At 38.2% G+C, this 12620-nt stretch overlaps 1 protein-coding gene across 11 annotated transcripts in view; it reads left to right on the top strand.

Annotated features, from left to right (window-relative positions):
• Window positions 1–12620, top strand: part of SCEL (sciellin) — a 204945-nt gene that overhangs the window by 95837 nt on the left and 96488 nt on the right. For 5 of the 11 annotated variants that reach the window (XM_032314549.1, XM_032314550.1, XM_032314547.1 and 2 more), the window contains exon 1: window positions 2780–2967. The exons of 1 other annotated variant lie outside the window; for it this stretch is intronic. The gene's annotated coding sequence lies outside the window, so the exon portion shown is untranslated. Of the gene's footprint in view, window positions 1–2779; window positions 2968–5759; window positions 5876–12620 lie in introns of those variants that run through there. 5 more of the 11 variants (XM_032314552.1, XM_032314553.1, XM_032314546.1 and 2 more) reach the window with 4 other exon arrangements.

Here is a 12620-nt window from a genome sequence, read left to right as displayed (position 1 = left end):
ATTGTGTAGGGTGTTTGTGAAGATCAAATGAAATAACACAGGTAAAGCACTTAGCAGTGATGGGCACATATTTAAATGATTAATGTTGCTATTGTTGTTATTTTCATCATCATCATTATAATCACCATCAACCATGCCTAATCTCTGCTGTTTTCTTTGGGCAGGGGAATTCCTATTTGTAGCATGAAGAGTCAGAAAGGACTCAGAGCTGAGTCCTTCTGGTTCGTTCTGATGTTTTTTGTAGAACAAAGGTTTGGAGTCCTTGTTTAAAAAAAACGGACATCTTCATGGTGACCTTTATGCAGTTGGTAAAGAGGTCTCATCAGTCTTGCTGCACTCCTGAGTAAGTCAAAAGTTGCTTTACAAATCTCATCATATCCCTCCAGGCAGCCACTACCAAGCAATTGGCATTGGGCACCTGCAATAAAACATCCCAGCCTAGGAGCTCACATTCTAAAGAGACCTCATGAACTCAGATGCAGCGAAATAGGCCGGTGGACCAAGTATTCCAAGCATGCTTGAGGCCTGAGTGAAACCGAGACCAAACCTATCTGGCCACCTCCACACCCAAACACATTGTTGACTGACCTCTTCAAACTCTGAGATTCTTAATTCTTAGCAGTCTTTTTGCAGAATGTCTGCTCAGCGAGGAGGAGGTGTGAATTTTCCCCAAGTGTTTAGAATGAACCCCTTCTTGAGTCAAAGATTTGGTTCTAAATGAAAAGACACTGGTGTGGCTTAGTGGTATGGATTCCTGCCGGATGAGAGGAACCATCAATTACAGGCAGAAATAATTGCTTGGAAGCTCAAAAGCCTAAGACGTATCTTGGGCAGTAGATTTTACCTCATTAAAATTTAAAAACTTATTTTTCTGGTTCTATATTTTATGAGGACAAAAACATACATTTAAACATTCTGTAATGTAAGTTATTGCCTGTTCCTACAAGCTGGCTCTGAAACTGTTTTAGCCCTTCATTTAGCTAAATGAATGCTGAATCATGCTGAATATAACTTCTAATTTATTTTACTGAATGTTACTTCTTTATAATGCTGAATATCACTTCTAATTTATTTTTTGAATTGAACAAACATGTTTTTTCAACTTTCTCATCTATAGTATTAATATCCTGCCTCAATCTAACCAACATTTACAGGCATCAAAGAAGTTCAGAACATATTTCTAAAATTTTTTACATTTATAAAATTCTGTGGAAGGATGGAATATACATGTATATATATGTTACTTTTATTTTTTTTTAATTTTTAAAAGATTTTATTTGACAGAGAGAAAGAGAGAGAGCACAGGCAGGGGGAGCAGCAGAGAAAGAGGGAATACAAGCAGGGGAAATAGGAGAGGGAGAAGCAGGCTCTCTGTTGAGCAGAGAGTCCGAGGTGGGGCTCGATTCCAAGACCCTGGGATCATGACCTGAGTCGAAGATGGATGCTTAACCCACTAAGCCACCTAGGCACTCCTGTATGTTACTTTTTTTTTTTTTAAAGATTTTATTTATTTATTTGACATACCGAGATCACAAGTGGGCAGAGAGGCAGGCAGAGAGAGAGAGAGAGAGGAGGAAGCAGAGGCTTAACTCACGAGCCACCCAGGTGCCTTGTATGTTACTTTTAAAGAAAATTTTCTATTTTAGATTTTCAAATTCTTCAGCCCAGATAAAGGACCTATTAAGGAAGTGGTGTCCCAGAGTATAATGACTGCATACTACAATTTCTGTGCCTTCCCGTCTGAACACTTCTACTTGTTGTTATGGTCATTTCTGTGACTATAGCTCAGCTGGCCTGTAGTTTTCAGGAGCTGTCTTGAAACTGGGAGGATTTGGTTAATTGTTGGTATGACGGATGAATAAAGATGACCCAGGAAGTTCTAATGACTTGGCTTTGCTTGGCAATGTCCCAGTTTTGCTGAGCTTCATGTAGTCTCTCTGGCTAGATGGAAGATACATTTCAGACCCTGTAATGGGAACTCCCACCAAGCATGGCTTTTCTATGTTGTTGCTTCCTTCCCGGAGCAGGGGTTAACACAAGAGTCTACTTCTGCCCTTAGATGTGAAAGACGTTCCAAGCGTCTCTTTCACATTGTTATCTACGTTGGAATAATGAAAGGATCAGAATTCTTACATTTCATAATGCTTGTTTCCTCTGATGGTTTTATAAAATATCTCATGTATAGAATTTGTGTCCTTTCTTAGTTTCTGATTTCAGAATTTCAAAGGCCTTCTCTCTCCTAAAGGATATGGTTCCTGTGAGCAGTGTGCTTCTTGTGTTGTGCCTTCCAGCCACTATGGGTAGATAGAGAAAAACTCTCCCTACCTTAAGTTTTTGTTTTGCTTTTTAAGAGAATCCAAAATGGGGGGCTCCTGGGTGGCTCAGTGGGTTAAGCCTCTGCCTTCAGCTCAGGTCATGATCCCAGGGTCCTGGGATCGAGCCCCACATTGGGCTCTCTGCTCGGCAGAGAGCCTGCTTCCCCCTCTCTCTCTGCCTGCCTCTCTGCCTACTTGTGATTTCTCTCTCTCTGTCAAATAAATAAATTAAAAAAAAAAACCTTTAAAAAAAAAGAGAGAGAATCCAAAATGGATTGGGTACTATGCCTCCTTGTTCTGTGCATTGTTGATATCAATTAAAAGGGCGATAACAGGAGTACATTCTTTTTGGCATAACAAGGCCATAACTTAGAACAAGAATTCGCCAAACAGAGACAGTAGGTCCATGAGTGAGCCTGTTTTAATTGAATTGGTATTTATATAAGGTGACACCCTCTTTCATACCACCCACCTCCTCCCTGGGTGACTCAGCCACTGAGGGAGAAGCCGCAGAACTATTCATTAACACAGTGAAGTAGAGGTAGAAAGGACACTCATTTAACTCTGGGTACACATTAGTTTCAGCAGGATCCACCTGGGGAATCGCTGCAGACAGTTTAGACAAAAGGTCCTGGTTTTTGCCTCAAGAGAGGTAAGTTGAATGATATTTGCAAACATAAATGTATCTGCTTTCCTTGTATTACTTTTCCTGTGTATTTTGCAAATGACTGCAATGAAAACTTACTGTATTAACTTTGTCGTTTCTCCAGTTAAATTTCGACAGCTCCCAAGGGGCTGTTCTGCTTGTCATCAGCTCTGCTGCTTCTTGTGATTTGAGATGGCATTGCCTTTTAACTTCTCTGCAACTTAACACAATTATGGGTATCAGAGAAATGAAAGCCTCTTTGAGTTTCCGTGTGGGAGCTGTCAGCTGGTGAATCCGATCACCTGTAAGGGTAGTAACTTCTTCAAGGCAATTCTATTTTGCAAGTGACTATAAAAACATTTTTAAAGAGGACCTCCCTGTTTTCACAGATGATGCTTTTATGGTGTACTCCATTATTTTACAGATTTGTTTTTCTTGACTGCTAAAAACATTGCAAGCACTGAGCTGTGAGGGGGAGATGACAAGTCCATACCCCCTCTACCCCATCTTCCCCAAATAAGAAAAACCACATTTCTTGCACAGTGTACCAAGGAATAAAGCAGGGTGACATGAACTGGCAGCAGGTGGGGGAGGGGCACATAATGTCCTCCAGGGATTCATGTGTATTTGGCCAACTTGTCTATGTTATATCCTGAGTTCTAACCTAAGAATTAGTTAATGTAGATGGGGGGTAATTTTCAACCTCTATTCATATTCTAGTCCTGAAAATTGGCTTTAGAAACTGATTCTTTGATAGGATTAGAAAAATTATTTTAACCAGGCTTTCCTTTATAATTGATAACAAAGCTGACTTGTCTGACTCATGTTTTTTTCTCCACTGTTTCCATTTATGACATAGAGCCTTGGGACTCAAACTCCTGGATGCATGCAGTTTGCAAGTAGTAGCTCTGTGCCCACTAGAGGGTCTCCCTCCCAAGAGCCTTGAGGCTCTGCCTTAAGTTCTAGCCTTCTCATTACTTCCCATTGCTGACCAGGTCATGTGTGTCTCAGAGGGGTTTAGAGCTCAATTCCCAAATTTACTGAGGAATTTTATAACCTGGCTTTCAAACATTTATAGTAATCAGAAAGCTAAAGTACAGCATTTGTGGGTTGTAAGTTTACTTTTCAGTAAAGGGAATCAAATTTAAAACCGGCCATCACTTCCACAGTTTATAAAGCAGATGTGGTCTTCCTGATATCTGTCGTACTCCAGGGCTTATTGGAACAATCAGTCTGAGAAAACTGAGAAATGTTATCAGTAAAAATTTTAGAAAAGCATTGGGTTGATTTTAAATGTCAGGTTAGACAGAATGCAGATAAACAGGTCAGGGTTTTTATTTAAGTTTTAGCTTCATGTAAATCTTTGATTCCCGTGACAGAAATTTCTGATAAGAATGGAGCATAACCTTATCTAGTCTAATGCGTGAATTTTTTAGATGAGGACAACGAAACATATCAGTGTCGAGCAACTTGCCAAGACATGGTTACCAGAATCGGAACAAGAAGGCTGATTTTTGTCTTACTGAAATTTTCAATGATTTTTCAAATTTCTTTCACATAAAATATGTAGGAACAATAAATGTGCTTTCCTCTGGCTTTATAAAAAAGCTAAAATGATACGGAAACAAGAATTTCCTTATGCAGTAATACTTGTGCGTGTGGTATGACTATTACATAATGAGATACATTTTTATTTGTGGTTTCCGGGGTCCGTCCTGTGAAACATTGTATTCCCAGGGTTTTAATCCAAGCAGTCAGACCCTCTGCAGGAAGGCAATGTGGTATGTGTTTGGAGGTAGTGGTGCTCCCCATCTGTGACATCCCTACCCCAGCTACCATTCTGTAGTTGCAATGTCTTTCCCAACACTGGAGTTTTGACTGAAATACCTAAAGAACTAATTTTTCTGTAAACAAAACAGAGAGCATATGTTTTGAATGACTAAACTCAGACTGCGGTATCTAATTCACTAAGCAGTCAACTTAAGTAAACATGATTTAACTGAGAGTATCCTTGTGATCCAGGCATTAACTTGAAGCATTCTTTACGAAAAAAGTGGTAAAATCCTTGGCCAAGAGGTCAAGGGAGATCTTTGTTGTCCCACACAGCGTATCTTATGATATTATCTGCTTCCAGGCCATTGATTGATCAAATTTCCTTTTCTCTTGCTGAGAACTTTGGAATAAGGGTTTTATGTAAAATTTCTGTGTACTGTCATTAGTTTCTCAGGGTTTACTTTTTAATCACGAGTCTTCATCAGATATGTTCAAGTGTTTCTAGTTTATCACTGTAAAAATCTGTGTGATTTTAGAATTTGGGAGAGGCCCTTCTTCAAATGGACGCTTTCTCAAATGACAGCTATATTTATTAGATTGCATTTTATGTCAGTTGCTAAACTTATTAAGGATACAAATCATCCTTTTATTGTGATTATTAATTGGAAGAGTGCCTTTTATGGCTCCCCATTAAATGACAACTAGCTTACTTCTAGACATGAGAACCAACAGTGCTGAATCCTCATTGTAATTGTATACTTGAGAACTCCAAGCATCTAAATAATTTATTCTGCATTTCTTGACCGAAGTTCCCCTGGCCTAAAATGTAATTAAGTATCCTTTTATGGATCCTCCTGGGGGGGAGGTAGTGAACTGTAGACCATACTTTTCAAACTGGAACATACACATCCCAGAGACTGGTGGTATTTGAGAAAATGCACAGATGCCACGAGCTAATTTTACTTAAAAGGTTTTGCAGAAAAATGTCTTCCTATAACTCTGCCCTTTTCCCCAGTCCTTTCCAGTGTTCTTGCTTTTTTCATTAGGTAAAAGTTTGAAAGGAATCCGTATAGAAAAAACTGTGGGAGGCTGGAATCCAGATACACTTTGGACTGAATTGTGATCCTACTTTGAACCAAGGGTAATTTGTATGATCATGCATGTCTCACAGCACCAGTAGATACAAAGAAAATTTAGAATTCTTTTAAAAAATTTTTAAAATCTTTTTAAAAAAATATTTTATTTGCGAGAGAGAGAGAGAGAGAGAGAGAGTGTAGTGTGGGTGCACAAACAGGGGGAATGGCAGGCAGAGGGAGAAGCAGATTTCCCTGCTGAGCAGGGAGCCCAATGTAGGGTTAGATCCCAGGACTCTGGAATCATGACCTGAGCTGAAGGCAGACCCTTAACTGACTGAGCCACCTAGGTGCCCCCCAAATTTAGAATTCTTATTGAAATATATATATATATATATATATATATATATATATATATAAAGAAATAAATATAAAGAAATATATAAATATATTTTATATAAATATATAAAGAGGTAGTAAATATATATATTTACTATTTCTTTCACAACAGCACAAGATATGTGAAACATCAAGAAAAAATCCCCATGAGAAAAATGTGGGACCCAATTTTAAAAAACCACAGAAATTTATTATAAGACATGAAGAATTTCTTGAGTAAATGCTTCTTTGAGTACTGTCCCTAGATGGACAGATTGAATATCAGAAATGTCAGCTCTTTTGAATTCATTTTATAGGACTCATGCAACTCTGATCAAAAGTTCCAATAAAATATTTATTTTGGAACTAAAGGAAATGTTTTAAAGTTTATATGAAAGAAATAAGTGGGTTAGAATAGTTGATAGAATTTATACAAAGGAAATTAATGAGGGGTGCTTGCACTGGTATTAAAATGTATTATAAAAAAGACAGTAATTAAAATGTTATTTCTGTTATAAGAAACTAAAAACAACTTTCTGGAACAAGACAGACAATCATGAAGCATTCTAGAATATGTAAGAATTTTATATGTGACAAAGGAAGAATCACATATCAATAGGAAAGGGATTCACCATTATCAGAGTAAATCCATATGTAATAGAGTTTCCATGTAACAATAAAATACTTTTAAAAAAATTTTAAGAAAGCACGCATAAACATTTAATTAATCCCATTTGTCTGTCTAATAAATATCCCTCTGGAACTGATTATGTGCTAGATATTCTAATAAGTTTCTAGAAACACAACTGTAGAGAGGATGGTCTTGTTTACAGTTTTCAAGATTTAGTCTGTGTGTGTATGTGTGTGTGTGAGCACACGTGCGCACATGTGTGCCCATGTGTACTTGCTCTAGGGATAGAAGAATAGTCAGTCACACAAACAGGCAGTCTGTTTGGTAAACGTTTTTACTGAGAGATACTCTTTGCTATTTGAACACTTGGTAGGGCCCTTAACTTATCCTGGAGAGGTGGGGGCCAGGTTGCAATGTTGTCACTAAATGCTTCTGGGAGGTTATGTGACCTAAAGAATGAATAGAAGTCTTTCCTAAAAAGAGAGTTAAGGGGTGAGGAAAGGTTCAGAACAAAGACTGTTTGGGGCCTAGTGCATAGCATAAGCAACAGCCTAAGGGTGATAAAATGGATGAAGCCTTCAGGGAATTAGCATGATTTAGTGTGGCTGAAACTAGAGCTTGAGTGAGGAATGGGGAGTGGGGAGAGATGAAACAGGAGGGTGTGTGGACTTGTAAGCCTTGTTAACAACTTGGCTTTTAGCCTGACAGAAATGGAGCACCACTGAAAAGTTTTAAGCAAGATGGTGACTCTCTGGTAGAGAATGGGTTAGAAGAGATTAAGTCTAGAGACCAGAAATATATCAAGGAAGCTGTTAAAATAGTGAGCAGATTGTGGTAGCTTGAATTGGTAGCACCAATAGGGAAAGACATCCTATAAGGGATATGTAGGAGCAGAGTTGTGGGTCTTGGTGATTGCTTGGATTTTGAAGTTAGAAACAAGTTTCATGCATGGTCTACAGGAATTTTTAAAGACTGAAAGATAATTAGAAAAGTGAAAGGTGCTGATAAAAACAATCAGAATTAGCAGGCAAACATGCAGAAAAATGAAATTGGACCATTTCCTTACACCACACATGAAAATAGACTCAAAATGGATGAAGGACCTCAGTGTGAGAAAGGAATCCATCAAAATCCTTGAGGAGAACACAGGCAGCAACCTCTTCGACCTCAGCCACAGCAACATCTTCCTAGGAACATCGCCAAAGGCAAGGGAAGCAAGGGCAAAAATGAACTATTGGGATTTCATCAAGATCAAAAGCTTTTGCACAGCAAAGGAAACAGTTAACAAAATCAAAAGACAACTGACAGAATGGGAGAAGATATTTGCAAACGACATATCAGATAAAGGAATAGTGTCCAAAATCTATAAAGAACTTAGCAAACTCAACACCCAAAGAACAAATAATCCAATCAAGAAATGGGCAGAGGACATGAACAGACATTTCTGCAAAGAAGACATCCAAATGGCCAACAGACACATGAAAAAGTGCTCCTTATCACTCGGCATCAGGGAAATACAAATCAAAACCACAATGAGATATCACCTCACACCAGTCAGAATGGCTAAAATTAAAAAGTCAGGAAATGACAGATGCTGGCGAGGATGCAGAGAAAGGGGAACCCTCCTACACTGTTGGTGGGAATGCAAGCTGGTGCAACCACTCTGGAAAACGGCATGGAGGTTCCTCAAAATGTTGAAAATAGAACTGCCCTATGACCCAGCAATTGCACTACTGGATATTTACCTTAAAGATACAAACGTAGTGATCCGAAGGGGCACATGCACCCGAATGTTTATAGCAGCAATGTCCACAATAGCCAAACTATGGAAAGAACCTAGATGTCCATCAACAGATGAATGGATCAAGAAGATGTGGTATATATACACAATGGAATACTATGCAGCCATCAAAAGAAATGAAACCTTGCCATTTGCGACAACGCGGATGGAACTAGAGCGTATCATGCTTAGTGAAATAAGTCAAGCAGAGAAAGACAACTATCATATGATCTCCCTGATATGAGGAAGTGGTGATGCAACATGGGGGCTTAAGTAGGTAGGAGAAGAATAAATGAAACAAGATGGGATTTGGAGGGAGACAAACCATAAGTGACTCTTAATCTCACAAAACAAACTGAGGGTTGCTGGGGGGAGGAGGGTTGGGAGAAGGGGGGTAGGGTTATGGACATTGGGGAGGGTATGTGCTTTGGTGAGTGCTGTGAAGTGTGTAAACCTGGCGATTCACAGACCTGTACCCCTGGGGATAAAAAATATATTATATGTTTATAAAAAATAAAAAATAAAAGATTTTTTTAAAAAGAGAGAATATTAAAAAAAAGAATTAGCAGGCAAGTGAAAATTGGAAAAGTAAAAATTACTATTACTGATATATGATGAGAATAAGAGAACAGTAATAAGCACGTGATATAAATCAATGGAGAATTCACAAAATAAATAAAATAATGGATACAATTATGAAAATATGCAATTGAGGTAAAGTGATTCCACTTTCATTTATTAAATTGTTAAAGGATTAATAAGTGACAATTCTAAATGCTGGTGAATGTGTGGACATTTGTATACTGCTGGTGCATTATAAGCTGGTACGGGTTTTAAGGAAGGAGATTTGACAATAGGGATCAAAAAGGTTTTAGAAGTTATACCCCTTGGCAAGCAATTTTACTTCTAGGGATTCATCCAAAGAAAATAATCAGAGGTGTGGTCAAAGATTTTTGTATGGTTTTGTTGGAAACACCAGAGGAGTTATGTTATATTCATAGACACATAAGATGAAATATATTTTAGTTGCAGAAGAAATGATCATTTAATTATTTTTAATGACATTGAAAAAATGTCGATCAGTAGGATCTAATAGGCAAAGAAAACCCTGGAAGAAAATAATGATATAGATGAAAGGTGTCTCATTTTTTTTCTTTGTGCTTTCTTTGACTTTTCACATTTTCTTTTGAGTATGTATTACTGGTATAATAAAAAAGATGGTACAGTGTAAGATTGTAATAAAGAATGACCTCATGACAGAGCCATTGTGAATATGAAACATGGTAAAGTACTTATGTTAACTAATGAGGTTTTGGCTTATAGTCCATGGTTAAGAATTTGGGTCTTCACTCATTTAACAAATGTTTTCAGCTAAAACTGAAAATAGCTCATGAAGGGCTCAGGTGATAGATAACTTTTGTTCCATAGCATTTTTATTAACGAGTATTAAACCAGTGTCTTTTTTTTTTTTTTTAAAGATTTCATGTATTTATTTGACAGAGACAGAGATAGCGAGAGCAGGAACACAAGCAGGGGGAGTGGGAGAGGGAGAAGCAGGCTCTCCACTGAGCAGGGAGCCGGATGTGGGGCTCGATCCCAGGACCTGGTATCATGACCTGAGCCAAAGGCAGACGCTTAATGACTGAGCCACCCAGGCAGCCCTAAATCAGTGTCTTCTATAGGCTGAAACAGATCATTGTCCCAGAGAGTAGAACTCTTCATGCTAGAACTCGATGGTGTCATTCTGTGGAAAAGAGATGGTGACGGGCTCACACTAAAAATAGAACAACCAGAAAATGTTTTGGTGGGTACCAGAAAACCAGTGGCCTGTAGACCTCTGGCTGCTGAAAGATTTCACTTGCATACGTTTGGAACTGTTTCACTGCTAGTGAGCAAGTTTCTCAGTGCTAAGCTCAGACTGTGAGATCGCATGACTAAAGAAATAGCAAATTTCCAACCATCGCAGCAGGCTAAATGAATCCTTACCAGCCTGGTAATTACTGGATTTGCTTCTACACTGCATGTGAAGGCTAAACGCAATCCATTAATTTAAATGGACCTGTTAATGTTTGCACTTCACGAAGACCTGTTTGTTTTCTTCTTACATAATATTTCATGTTCTTTTGGGTGGTAATGGGTTGTTTGTTTTTATTTGTCTTCCAGAAGCTAAGGCTTGTGTTTATTGGTTTGTAATTACCAGCTTCCTCTTACTCTTCTACAGAAAACAGTTTGATGGCATTTGTTTTTTGCCAGTTTCTAGGGGTTTTTTCCCGCTTACCAGTGATCTCTGGAAAACAGGGACTAGTGGGTATGGCACAATCATTGGGCTGTGAAACCACCCAGACTTTCATACACAAAGGTGAATGCCACCAGGGTGTAGACCTCTACCAGTCTTTACCCATTTTTTGCTGTTTTTATTTCTTTATTTTACATTAGCTTTTAAATACTTTCCATCACTATAGTGATGTCCTCTAGGTGAGTGTTCACGTTTGCTCTTTTTCGTAAAGATATCAGTTTGTCTAAGTCTATTAGAAGCTTGGTAAATTGGAAGATTTTGGAGCAGTGAAAATAATCAAGTATGACTCAGTGCTGATCTTATTATACTTTGGTAAAATGATCCAAGAAAGCCTAGTCTGATCTCTTTCTCAGTAGAGGTCCATCAGGGATCCATGGTAGAGGAAATGTCATTCTTCTTTCCCTTTCTTTTAGCCTGTTACTTTCCACCTGCCAGCCTCTTTTTGTTTCCTGGGTTTCTAGGGACAGGAACTTTGTTGCCAGGTCAAATCCCAACTTGTGCACCGGCTATGGAGCCTCAGGCAAACTATTCATCATAAAACCTCTTTCCAGAAACCAGTAATTTCACCCACTGCCCACATTTCCAACTCCTGCCCTACCTTCTGAAAAAAGAAATCATTTATCGCACAGTTTCACTTAGGTGTAGAATGAAGATAATGATAACATCAACCTTAAAGCCTTGAGTGTGTGGGTTTTAAATGAGATTATATATATATATATATATATATATATATATATATATATATATAAAATATATATAAATATAAAAACAGAGCTCCATGCTGCTGACACTATCACATGACCCAAATACCAGCAGTCACATTGAGTTTTCCTTTTTTTAACTCCTTTCTTCTCTTATCTATTTTATCATCTTATTTTCCCCTTTTCAATCTCACTTTTCCTATTCCCTTTCCTCTATGCAACACCCCATTCCAGTTTCTTTGCTCACCCAATCTTTCTGAAGAGAACATTAGCAGAGAGTAGTAAAGACCTTGTTACATAAGCCAAGAGACATTTTGTCCTTGTGCAGGAAGGGAAGAGTGAGATACACAATCTTTTTGACAAGAAGACCCAGATGATGAAGGAAAAGACTGTAGCTCAGTTAGGAAGTGATCCAGGAAATTATTTTAGAGTTGGGACAAGAGGAGCTGGAACTGAGATTGGGCTTAATCTAATGGACCTAAAGGCTCTTGGGAAAGTGCTATTATTACAAATAGAAAACAGTGAAGGGAGTTGAGAACAACCATAAGGAAATAAAGAGAAACCGAAAAGAGGATAATTTAGGAAATAGGAGATGTTTGATAGTTTCAGATACACCCAAAGAGAAAGAAGAAACGTGATTGCTTTTGTGATTCAGAGCTTAAGAAGAGCGATCTCACCTAAAACCTAAAAACAGATGTCTTTGTGTGTTGGCTGTAGGCATGGGGTAAAAACCAGCTTTTTCTGGTGTTTGGCCACAAAGAGGAAATGAAAGATGGGCCAGAGGTTGAGAAGTTTTTTCCTCTATCTTTATTGATTTGATGTCATGATTTCATATCAGAATTTTCAACTTATGCATTCGATGCCTTAAAGAGAAAGGCTTTTGTAGTGTCCAGTGTAATAGAGACAGACAGCTTTCCCACCTCTTTTCCGACAAAATTTCCACATTTAAAGTACCATTGTTGGTTATCTGCCATTGTTAGGCATATACACTGGTAACAGCTTTTTGAGAAGCTGACGTTAGAGTCTA

This window comes from Mustela erminea, chromosome 15 (genome assembly GCF_009829155.1).
Source record: "Mustela erminea isolate mMusErm1 chromosome 15, mMusErm1.Pri, whole genome shotgun sequence".
NCBI classification, from domain to species: Eukaryota; Metazoa; Chordata; class Mammalia; order Carnivora; family Mustelidae; genus Mustela; species Mustela erminea.
Note: the sequence above shows the minus strand (reverse complement) of the source record. Positions and strands in the feature narration are given on the sequence as shown.